Consider the following 13,730-nt stretch of genomic DNA (forward strand, 5'->3'; position numbering starts at 1 on the left):
ATTATAAATCCTTGATCTATAAAAGTTCGGGTCCATTCCTGAGATTAACATCTGATCATTTTTTGACCCAATATCCATTGGATATACGAGGTCATCAAACCTATGGCTTGCGGGTCTTCAACTAGCACACGGGTTAACAGAAGGCTTAACCCTCACCATTGACCATGATCTAAGGGTTAACTATGAGATCGACAGCTAGGATTGAGTGCGGGACTTCACGCACGATCAAGGAAGTTCGTACTTTCCTACCCCTTCTCTTCTGATAGTTGTTGCTCCTGTGACTTCTCTTCACTCTTCCGCTCTTCCAATAGTTGTTGCTCATGTGGCTTATCTTCATGTGACCTACAATAACTCTGTTTATGCTCCTCCGTTGTTTCTTCAATATTATTGTTAACTCCTATATTAACACTGTTTATGAACCTCCACTGATGTGTTCCTCTTTGCTTCTCGTGGCTTCCAGTGACCTCTTCCTCTTACACTTTGGCTTTATGATGGCTTCCGATAAACTACTTCCGATGAACTCTTCTTTGACTGCTCTTGTTCTTGACTTCCAATGGTTTCCACTATCTTTCCAATGGCTTTGCTTCTATTTCTTCATGGATCTCCTCTGCTTCTCCTTGGCTTCATATCATCATTTAGTATCCTGGAATATTTCCATATTGACATCAATGATAATCTAGATCAACAATCTCCCCCTTTGTCATTGATGGCAATATTCTTCTTCTCTCCCCCTTTGAATCAATGGCAAGGGAGTGCTTAGGGACTCCCCCTGTTGAACTGCTCCCCCTATCAAACTGCTTTTGTTCTTTATGAATAGTAGATCTTCATTGGTATGTTACTCCCCCTATCACAGTGCTCTTCTTTTCACTCAAGATAGAAGGATTGTTGCCTCATCATCCACTAGCACATTACCCCCTCTTCATGTCTCAGAACTTCTTCATAATGCTTTCAACAATGCTTAAATATGCTCCACTTCAATGCTTCCAAATAGTTTGCAAATAGCCACACACCAAATGTTCAAGTCCAAGTTTTTATGCTTCAATCCATATTCTATTGTCTCCACAGTCAGAATTAATAGGCCTTCATAGTCCAAATCAAGAGAAAATTCCATTGAAATTGTCTTTCTTGCTATCTCTCTTCAGATCTGAGTTCCTTTGTGTCTCTATGTTTCTTCTTAAGTCACTACCATCCAACATTTCAACATCATTTCAATTGGATGAAATGGTGAGAGGTTGTGCCTCAATGTTGATATTTTTCTAAGTGACCAGTGTCAACTTGAGTTATATTTGACTCCACAACATTCTCCTTGCTACAGTCCTTTTGATGAGCCCCTTTTTTTTGTGTTCTTGCAAGTTATCTCCACTAGAATATTTTGATATCCAATCTGTGACTTTCTTTTAAATTCTTTCTACTGATTGACAACTACTCTTGCTTCAAGCTCCATTCCTAGATGTATCTATTTGTTTGAAGGTTGCTTCTATTTGTGTCCATAATTTACCTATTCTTACATCATATCCCTGAGTCGAGACACTCAACTTCTGTAATAATAGCAACATAGTTATTTTCCTTACTAACATTAGATGGCCTTCTCTGCTACTCCAATTTATGCTTAGTGATAAAGTGAAAAAAAACATCTTCAACAACAGTCCATTGGATGGATAAGAGATCATGTTCTTTCAAAGGAATGTTCCTAAGAAAATGATCCATCAAAGAATTATTGTCAATATAGCTCATCAAGGATTACATAAGTCCCATTCATAGATGGCTTCTGCAAGAATGCTTAATCATCATAAGCTCCCCTAACTGTATGCATGATCTTCCTTTTGGTAGAGTCTCCCCATCAAATGCTTAGATTATCAAAGATCAGGTCAACAACATGTGTTGTTGGCTAGAGAGTTCAAGGGACTTTCGAATTGTATTTGCTTCCTTCTCCATACTTGTGTAACTTTATTATCTAGCATAGTTCTAGCTTGAGAAGGTTCCCAAGTCAAGTTACAATTACGTGCCATATGATCAATGTTATGACACTTGAAGCATTCTATGTTGTTCATGAATATGAATTCATGACTTCTTCTTGCAAAATTGTTCCTCGAAGATTGTTAGGGACCATAATATCTATCTTTATTATATTCCCTACAGTCTTTTGCCATGTGTCCAAAGTTTGTACAAGCATAACAATAACCAAGAAATAAGCTTTGGTACCTGGGAGATGGAGATTTCCTTGATGTACTTCTGAATTATTTCTGCCTTGAGATCCTTTGATGATAACCATTGCTTCTCACATCCTTGACATCATCTACATTTCTTCTTGGAGCGGGATTTATTCCATTGTTGCCTTGACTCTTCTCCTTGCCTTTGCTAGAACTGGGAGCATCAACATTTGTTTATGGCTTCCTCGCATCCTTTTTGTTTGAAGCATTATCACTCTTGCTTGAGGATTCTCCTTCATAGCCAAGACCTGATTTATCAAATGGAGATCTTTGATGGTTGAGCATGTCATCCAAGGCTTGAGAACTCTTCAAGATTTTGTCCATCCCTTCAACCTTTTTCTTGAGGGAGACAATCTCTTCTTCCAATCTTTCACAATCATTATTCTTCTTAGCAAGTTGTTTCTCAGTTTCTTCCTTGATATGAGTAGCTTCATTTGCTTCTATTTTAAGGGAGATGATATATGACTTCATTTTGAATATTTCTTCATTTTCTTTTGCTAGACTGCTCTCTGTTTCTTCCTTGATTCTTGTAGCTTTACATGTTTCGGCCTTGAGAAGGTTGATGTTAGATTTTAATTTGAAGATTTCTCCATCCTTTGATTTTAGTTGACATATCATGTTGTTTCTCTCCTTTTCTGCTTCATCAACCTGCCCTTCTATGATTTCCAATGCTTCCATTGTCTTCTCAGCTCCTTGTGCTAACTTTCTTGCTTCTTGTAGTTGAGATTTGAGAGAGGAGACCTCTACCTTGTACTGACCAATCTCTTCTTCAAGTTTTCTCAAGCTCTTGTGCCTTTGTTCAAGTTGACTTGACAAGGTATCTTCCCATTTCTTTGCTTTATCCAATTGATTTGTCATGGATATGACTTCTTTATGATGCTTTCTTTTGCTTTGATGAAATTCCTTCTTAAGCTTGGCAAGCTCTTCATCCCTTTCTTGTACTTGAAGCTTAACAAGGTAAACTTTCTTCCTTGTTTGATCTTGGTCACCAGCTAGTGCTTTCTTATTAAGTTCCTCGTTTTCCTTTTTCAAATTGATAATCTCTTCCATGGCAGCCATAAGTTTAGAGAGGAGATCTTCTACAAAATATTTTTCATTCTCTTCATCTTCTAGGTCTTCTTTAGCCTTGATGTCATCAATATTATCTTCATCTTCCTTGACGGGCTCTGGATTCTCTTCTTGTTTTCCATCATTTTCTTGACTAGTGATCATTGTCAATGCTCCTTTTGCATGAAGATCATGAAGTTTGTCCCATATATCCTTCGCTGATGAACATTTTCCTTACTTGTTCTTTATAGAATCAGGTAGCCCATTCAATATTGCCTTCATTGCTTTTGCATTGTACTCCTTGGATTCTCCATTCATCATGTTATTAGTAATTACTGATTCTCATACTTCAATGCCTTGAGTCTTTAAGAAATTCCTCGTTCTTGCTTCCCGTATATCAAAGTTTCCATTGAACCATGGAGCCTTCACAAATTGATTGACTTCTATTTCAGTGGTAGAGGAAGACACGCCTTTAGGAGGATTGGAGACTTTCTTCCTTGGCTTTGTCATTTGTGTTCTAATGATCAACCTTCAAGCTGTTAGGCTTTGAGTGAAGATACTGGCTCTGATACCAATTGTTGAATCAGTATTTCTTTTCAATTGTTATTTTTACCAGTTAAATCATTTATACTTAGAACACAAAAATGAACAATAGGAATAAATGTTTTTATTAATATAATATTTACAATAAATCAAGTACAATATATATAAGGCTCCAATCTGTTGCAAAGCACTAACTTGGTATTTTGTGAGGCTCCAACCCTATCTTCTCAAGGCACCAGCCTTGTGTTTAGGAGCACCAACTCCAAGGACACCAATCCTTCCAATTCTGAGGCACCAACCCTAAGGGCTTTGATCCTATCTTGTCAAGGCACCTACCTTGTGTTTATTTGAGGCTCCAACCTTCAGGGCACCAACCCACTGCTATATTTTGTCTAGATATGTTTGGTAGTTATTCTCTGCTCCCAACATTTTCTTCACTGAATTCTGTCAATCTACAGCTTCACTGTAGTCTCCATGCTACATCATTAATGACAACCTGTCTTCATATGAAGAAGTCTTCATAACTCTTCATATTTCCCACACAAAGTCTGCAAAGTTACCTCATGATGATATCAAATATCCATCATGATCTGCAATAATGTCTCCACACAACTTCAGTGTGTCTACAATGAACTGCACTAAGCTTTGCACAAAAACCAACTCTTTGTTTCAAGCCTTTGTTCTCACTATCACGGTAAATGCTTCTGGTGTGACTGCTTCTCACTGTTCTTGTTGTTGCGATCTCTTACTTCCCAAAAACAAAGTCACATACGCTTCAATGTCGGTGCTGGCTATTGCTCCCTTCAAGCGATGTCAGATGAAACTTTATTTTTCCCTTCACAAAATTGTTCTTGAAGTTTCATTATGTACCTGATTAAATTTATCACAGGTCTGAACCTTTCAAAGGTTAACTTGATCAACAGAGTTGCTCGTCCTTTAGCTTCCTCCTGTCCTACTGGACCTTTGGCTTCCTCCTATCCTGTTGGACCTACCGCTTACTCTCTTTCTTCTAGTTTGCACGTTTTGAACTTTCCTTGTTCTCTGTTATAGATGCCTGATACACCTGACCTTTGGCTTCCTTTTTCACTCGCTTGATCTTCGGCTTCCTCTGCTCTCGCTCGACCTTTTGGCTTCCTTCTTCTATTGCTTGATCTTTGGCTTCCTCTGTGCTCACTCGACCTTCTTCGCTCACTTGATATTCGGCTTCCCAATCTTCGGCTTCCTCTGTCTCTTCGAGTTCACCAATACTCAAAAGACATGTTCATTCGGAAGAGAGGCTGAATTACAATAGTGTTGTGTATTAAAATTATATCATAGAGGCCCTTTTTAATATTCATACAATAGACTCATTATTTACGGAGGATTTCATAGGAGAGGCTATACCCACAGGGCGGTCCCACATGCCACGTCACTACCTCAATTTGCAATTGTAACTTTTGGAAACTCCCGCAATCGCAACCCTTTACCTTCACGATATAACATTATCGATGGCCCTATTTCCAACGGATGCGATATTCCAATAAGCTTCTTTTGATAACTCAATCGGGTCCACAACTTATATCACAATCGGTGGTCGGGTTCACAAGACTTATCGCAATCGGAAGTCCGGTAGTGTCAACCCTTTTGAACTTTACGATTCAATAGATGCGATATTACATTAAGTTATGTCATAGTGGTGTAGTTGGGTCCACTTAGTCCCAAGTCTTATTGGATTAATTCTCCACCATTGGTCTCATATTTAATCCGATGGTTGTTGATCCACCCGATCAACAAACCCAATCGTCGATCCTCCACCATTTGATCAAGGCGCACTACATCCAATGGTTCATAATTATATCATCCGAAGAACTTGCATGACACTTAACCGCCTTTACGAAGCTAATGAGGATTATAAATCCTTGATCTATAAAAGTTCAAGTCCGTTCTTGAGATTAACATCCGATCATTTTGTGACTCGATATCCATTGGATATACGAGGTCATCAAATCTATGGCCTGCGGGTCTTCAACTAGCACACGGGTTAACAACAGGCTTAACTCGAGTCGTTGACCGTGATCTAAGGGTTGACTATGAGATCAATGGCTAGGATGGAGTGTGGGACTTCACCCATGATCAAGGAAGTCCATACTTTCCTACCCTCACTCTTCTGATAGTTGTTGCTCCTGTGACTTCTCTTCACTCCTCCGCTCTTCCAATAGTTGTTGCTCCTGTGGCTTATCTTCCTGTGACCTCTGATAACTTTGTTTATGCTCCTCTGTTGTTTCTTCGATATTACTATTAAATCCTCCGTTAACATTTTTTATGCACATCCGCTGATGTGTTCCTCTTTGCTTCTCGTGGCTTCCAATGACCTCTTCCTCTTACACTTTGGCTTCATGATGGCTTCCAATAAACTATTTCCGATGAACTCTTCTTTAAATGCTCCTGTTCTTGAATTCTAATGGCTTACAATGTCTTTCCAATGGCTTCCCTAATGGCTTTGCTTCTTTTTCTTCATGGATTTGCTCTGCTTCTCCTTGGTTTCATATCGTCATTTAGTATCCTAAAATATCTCCATAGTGACATCAATGACAATCTAGATCAACAAAGGGAAGTCGAACAATCACAAGGGTTAGTTTCACCCTTGGCTATATATACCCCTCATTTGTACATGCAAAGGACTTTTCACCTTGACTCCTCCCACATAGCCTTGAGATTTTGTATTCTTTTCTTTGAGGAGAAAGCAGTGGCTTCAACACCCCACTATCGAGGTTAGTGATGTATGGTGTACGAATGTGTCTTGGAACTTTTACTTAATTCAGAAGCCTGTTAACAGGCTATCATGTTTTCACACGTATTGTATTCGTTTGTAAGACTATTCTTTGGATGCTTGTATTGCATGTTGCTTTAACATGTATTAAGATAGTTGAACTATTTTAGTTGTTTTAGTGCATATGTTGTTGGAAATTTGTTGTATCAGTTGTTAATGGTGTCTCACCCGTGTGGACTACTTAGCCAGACAGTAGACAAATTCATTCTTGTAAACTTGTTATAACGATCTTCACACTTGTGTTGTCTGTTCACTTTGTGTTTGTGACTATCGCATCTGTGTGGACTACTCTGCCAAAAGCTGCACATGTCCAATTGTGTTGTGTGTCTCTAATAGAGTTGGGACTATTCCCTTTCGACTTGAGACTCACTCTCACCTTCTCCCTCTACAGTGAAAGAAATTAGACATGAGTTACACTAAGCACTCACTAGGCACACGAACCTTGTTGTTTGAAGACTAAGCATACCACTCTCATGTTCTAGCAAGCAAGAGCTAAGGCATAACTTTAAGATAATGGAAACCAGACCATCATACCGGATGGGACTTCTACACCAAATTGGTGTGAGGTCTAGTTGGGACTTCATACTGGGTAGATCCCCTAAATGTTGGCGGGTCTAGCACCATCAACACAACACAAAAAAATTGAAGCTTGGCAGGTTGATAAATTGGCTAAATATTGGCCATAGTCAGTCAGTGAAGTAGTAGGATAGATTATATAAGTGTAGGTTGTACTAAGACTTGAGCAAGCATACATATTCATTCAGATTCTTTGATTAATGCAATACAGATAGGAAGGGGTTTTGAGTAGTTGATTTCCCCTATATAAATCTCTGTGCATATGTATGGACTCTTGATGCATGTCTATGTTTTTTGTTCTCAATCATGAATTTCTTTCCGCAGTTAAGTATAGTAGATTTGAGTCTTATGTCTTCATAAATTACATGAGCGGCTTTTAATCTACATAGGAATTTCTACACTTGGACCCTTGACCAAGACCCTCCATGACCAAGTCAAACCTTTCTTCTATAAACTTCTGCAAATTTGACCTCTAACAACTTCTTCTACAAATTTGACCTGCAAAACAACTTCTTCTACAACTTTGAACTTCCCAACAACTTCTTCTGCAACTTCGACCTACCCAAAAACTTATTTTGCAACTTCGACCTGCCCAACATTTTTTGTAGAAATCCTAACCCTAGCACGTGAGAGGAATAATTGTGTATTTCTGTTCCTTTCTTCGTCGCTTGGGTATATTCTCTCTCCTATAGAATTTGGCTTCCAAAATAGCTCTTCTTGATGACCTAAATTTACTTCTGCAACTCGGATTTACTGTAGCGGCATGAACCCTAATCCCTTATCACATGTGGACATAAGTAGCCCAAAAACAATCCTAAAACTCAACTTCTTCTTCCTCCTTCGTCCTCATCTTTTTCACACTTCTTCACTTCCTTGTGATCGAACTTGTGTGAGTGAAGTGTGTATTCTAAATGAGGTCGAACTCTTCTTTATATAGGCTTCTCAATAGGTCAAATTCCTCCTTTAGGCCGAATTGTCTCATGTAGGTCGACTTGATCTTTGTGCCATGACGAGGTCTCGGAGGGTCTTTTGACTCAATAAATTTTCTTTTACAATATGTAACATGGGTCTTAAATACAAGACAATGACTCAATGACTTTATGGAAAACCTAGAAGCACTTAATGGGTGTTTTACCTATAAAATAAATTCCCTTGAGAATGAAACCCATGCCTCAAGACTCACAATAATAAGTTTATTTTTCTTTTTTCATTAAATAGATAAAATCATAATTACGTATGTCATTATGAAGACCGAACCTAGTTATATATTTCAACAATCCTTTCATTAAAATCCTCCTTGACTCTATCTTGAGTTATTAATTAAGCTTTAGGAAAAAAGGTTTTACTCTCTTGACGATTTTGGACCTGCCAACATGTCAGGGGATCTCCCCAATAAGAAGTCCCAACTAGACCTCAAATCGTTTGGTGTAGGATTCCTAGCATTGGGTAGTGCAGTAGTGCCTTGACTACGGTAGTGCGCAGAGGTAAGCAATATATCTTTGTCGAAAGTAAATGTGTGACCTTACGGCGAGTCAAGAGATATGCATGGGGGTTCTGACACATGAAAGGGAAAAGGAAGTGTGTCCCTTAGAAGCTTGTAATAGTACGTAGCCTGAAAGGAACACACGAGCTGAATGGCATCAAAAGTTGGAAAACAGAATAATCGACAATCCAGACTGACAAGTTAAACCAACAATATGACTTCAACAAGATTCATACAATCATATACAAAATAGTTCATACAAAAATGTGTAAGTTAAACAACATACATTGCTAAAGTAACCGAAATAGTTGAACTACAATAACAACATATGCATGAAGACATGTTGGCTCTATTATATATATAAAGTGAAATTTCCATTCATACATACAACCATGATAGCCACTAGCCCTAATAGTGGAACATTCCAGTCAACACCACCTGCTCCTCCAAAGAGATGTACTCGCTCTACGTTGTGGAGAAGCCAAGGCTCATCACAATAATCTCAAAACCCTCTCTAAGAAATTCCTAGCAAAATCTTGGCTCCTAGAATTCTCGTTCTATGAGTTATGAGGTTCTATATATAGCAAAGGGTGAGGTGACCCTTGACATTCCCCTTTGAATCTTGGACTACCCTCATGACTCTTCAACTTCATTACATATAACTCCTTACATTACATAATGATTGTTTGCATTCCACTAATGACACTTGGAATTTCACTTTACATTACATTTGATTACAACAGATACAGCTCATAGTAGTGAGGTGGTCGAGACAAGTGATAACACAACTCGACATGACACTCTTGACATGCACTGGTTGACTGTGGTGTCCATGTCAAGTTGTTGCGCTACTAAGTGATGGATGTGTCCTGGTATCTACTTTGTCTTCACCTCCACATAGCTTGGTGATGCGGGGTCTTCAATCGTCTTGGTCTTTGCAAGATGGTTCCATGCATGTGTTTCTTTCACGTGTTGTGTATGTGTTTCATTCGTTCGTCCAGCTGCAAGTATGTCTTCTAGAATATGAGCTCCTTCTTCATTGTCTTGCCATGATTCATTAGTATACCTGTTCCTGCGATTCACTCATTATGGGATGACATTAAATCCAAAAATTTCCTAGTCTAGCACAATGCATTATTTTCTGTGTTAGGGTCCAAGTGACCAAGAGGGAGGACATGAAATTGAAACTACGCAAAGAACAACTTAGGATGGGATGAGGAAATCCTGGATCTCGGTCTTCCATGTCGAGAAAAACTGTGCAGTGATCATTGGGCAGTGGAATTGTGCAGTGACTGTCACTAGTGTCAACTTCAAGATGGGACCCTGAGGGGGACAAATTCTGCGTAGTTTCCAAAGAGACGACAGAGAGGGGCTACAGAGGGACTACTAGCGAGTTCTACATAGTTTCTAGGGGGAAGACAGAGCAAGTCTACTAGGCATTTCTACGTAATTTCTAAAGGGAAGACAAAACAGACCTACAGAGGGATTGTTGGTCAGTTCTTCAAAATTCTTGGGAGGAAGACAAGGCAGAGTGCAGGGGAACTGTTGGTCAGTTATGCACAATTATTGGGAGGAAGACAAGGCAGAGTGCAAGGCAATTGTTTCGCAGTTTTCAAGAGAAGAGTAGACAGGCCACAAGGAGACTAGCTAGGAATTCGGTGCAGTTTCCTGAGGCAATGCAGAGAAAGCTAGTAGAGGACCAACCGGACATGAATTTTCAATTTTTGGAGATAGTGCAGAGCAAGGCAGCATACGCCTTGCTAATCATTTCTACACAGTTTTTGAAGGCAGTAAGGGAATCAGCTTGGCATGTCTATGCAATTTTGGAGAGCAGTGCAGACCTAGGTCTCAGTGTAGTGTAGGTTTCTGGCAGTCCAGAGGGAGGCTTGATGACTTTGCTTGAGAAATGCGCATTTCAGCTACGTTGTGGAGGCAATTTCTATGCAGTTATGGCCCTCTAGGAGGCTGACAGGTTTCTCACTTATGGGATTGCGTAATGAAGTTGGCCCAGGGGAGAACCTCAAGGACTGTGTAGTTCTAGACAAAATAGCAGCACCACTAAGAGATGAGACCGCGCGGGGCAGTTCAGTCAGGGTCCGGGGAAGTGAAGTTGTTCCGTCAAGAGATTTTTAGGAAAATGGCTAAGTAGAGAGGCAATTGAACTTGTGATGACTCGACATTGTATTCACACACTTAGAATACTTTGAAAGCATAATGACATTAACCACGGAGACAACATAGCAAAGTGTGACACTCTGTGGGACTGTCTAATGGTGAAAGCGACAAGTGTGACACTTGGGATAGACCTTCGGATGACTACAACACTTGCGTGACAGTGCTTACAACTTTGTGTGTGAGTGCGGCGGGTGTTCATATAGCTAAGACAACCCAAACACACAAAGAGAAACCTTCAAAATCACCAGAACAATATCGCAAGCATGGCACAACAATCAATATGCCAAAGACGAAAATTGGCCCAACAAGTGAAAGGGAGCAAGACATGTAAAGGAAACACACTAAATGACTTTCAACATTTGCAAACATGTATGTCATTGAAGACAGAATGATACGAAAATGATTAACAATACTTGAAGCTACTCTAAGAGATGTACTTTACTTACCTTACTTACCCTCCAGATGGTTATGCATTCAACGGAGTTTGCATGCGGTCCCGATCTTTTATCATAACTCAGTTCCTTGGTCTTTCTCCTCAACTCCTTGAGATTCATCTATCATCTCATCTTTCCATGTGGTCATTGAGAGGTAGATCTATGCAGTTTCAACGAGACGTGACTGCTGCTAGGATGAGGTCCTAGGAGGACACTTTTGCGCAGTTTCTGAATGCAAGGTAGATTTGGCAATTGAGGGACAACACTATGCAGTTTGTGGAGACAATGGCTTTCAGCTGAGGGAGGGACACTAGAGGAAACCACATAGTAGTTTTGGATGCCAAGTGAGCTTACGGTCTCTGTGCATCACACAATTCCAACATGCAAGGGAAAAAGCTTGAGGGTTACAGAAGCAAAGTGTGTGGTTCTGAAAAGATGGATGAGGCTAGGTTGCTTGAGAAACTGGCTAAGTGTGAGATCAATGAAACTGATGTAAATAGTGATAGAACTTGACTATGATTACACACTAGAACACTTAAGGATACAACATAGACCATCCAGAACATATTAAACATACTCTGCTTGATCCAACAACCTTCATGACAAGAGTGCATGAGGTGAGTGTGAAACATGTCTAACTAATGAGAACAACCCATACGCACAAATATTTCCCCTTGAAGCAAAACAAACTTCCCTTTGCATGAAAAATGGTAATCCCCATGCCCAAAGACGACACCTGCTACATAAAGATGAGGACATGAACAACTCTTACGATCAAGGAGGGGGGCGTAAGATCATCAACTTACCAATAAGTGTCCAAGGAATGATCGATCACAGGATCCACAGTAGGCTCTAAAATTTTCATGCGATCCAAAATTTTGGAGGTGGTTGTAGCCACTACAACATTAGCGACACACTAGTAGAACTCTAGCTCTCTGTATCGACCTTGTTTTGTGAAATCGAGTCTAAGCCTTCCGGAAGTATTGTTCAATTCTTTGATTGTCATGGCTTCCTCATTAGCTTGAGTGAAATATGTAATCCCTACCTTTCTCTTGATCAGTCAACACACGTACCAAGCCAAGTCAACTGAGTTGTTTCGATTGGGGATGAGGGGTATATTGATGCACAAGTAATATGAATGTCAGAGTTTTAGTTTCATATCTAGTGTTGCTCCACTGCCATTAGACCTGGACAGTACCCGGGTGGAGTCACGTAGGAACATAAGCATTGCTCTGCTGCCAGTGACCCTGATAAGTACTTGTTGGCTTGAGGGGGTCTAACCCAGGTTTAGCGTTAATTAGCAAAACAAATCCCTACTCTATTGGACCTTTCGGCATCAGCCCACGAAGCATGGACTCAAGTCTCACCTGAAGCAGTATGGGGGGATGTTGGAACCATGTTTCCACACCCTAATATGGTTATGATTTTGTTTGATTCCCTTTATCCCTACCTTCGCGCAGATTGCTTCTCTCTAGGGCTTGCAAGACGAGCCCTCTATTCCAGGCTTCTATACCTCCACAAAAGGGTATGATTGACCTTCGTGTAGCCCTAACCTGCTACTAAGGTACCTTCGCACTGCTATGGCAGCATGACGTGTAGATTCCCAATTTACTCTAGTGACTTACTTATCTTATCCAACAATTATAGTTAACACAACGTAAATAGATAATCGTAAATATGTTCAGTTATTCAATATAATTTCATTCATTCATGCATCACATAAGAATAACAAAGGAAATTCATACATAAAATATCCAGATGCATCAACAAAAAAAAGATATGGAAATTGCAGAATATCTCTCTTTATTAATACCTTCCAAGTGTTTACAAATTTTTTCCACCCTGCGCAAATAGTTGCAGCGGCCCGTGCACTCAGCTGCAGACTTCTACCCTAGGCCTCTGCACACTCACTTGTAGAGCCTATACCTACGTTATGACCCAAGACTTAGAGTTCTTGCTTCAAAGCTATGACTCCCTTACTTGTTGTGTCTCCCAAACTACTTAGAGCTTATCGCTTTTTATACAATCCCATGGTTCGCGGACCATGGGTAGATCTCTTAGAGCTGATTTTACTTTACAAAACTAAGGGCAAGCTACCCTTTAAGACACATGACACCTTTGTGCTCTACGACCACAAAATGCAGAGTCTTTACAATTATATTACAAAATTTTACTCAAACATGGGCTTTTAGCCCCAAAACTGTCCTTGGGGGATCCCACTTCCAACAAGCCCCCAACATAAACATCGTGACTTTCCCTCGAGTCACTCGGTAGGAACGGATATCTTTGCATGAAGCTCATCCAGCTCGACCCGTATGACCGCAACCTCGGTCGTGCACTGAGCTGCCGCATGCTTCTCATATTCAACTGTCTTCTCAGTCACTGCTCCTCCATTGTCAGCCTGAAGCTTTTGTTGCGTCACTTCCAGAGTCACAAGCTTGCCTTCAATATTT

This window comes from Pinus tabuliformis, chromosome 7 (assembly GCF_031772625.1).
Source record: "Pinus tabuliformis cultivar Carrire ecotype Pingquan chromosome 7, CPIR1, whole genome shotgun sequence".
NCBI lineage: Eukaryota > Viridiplantae > Streptophyta > Pinopsida > Pinales > Pinaceae > Pinus > Pinus tabuliformis.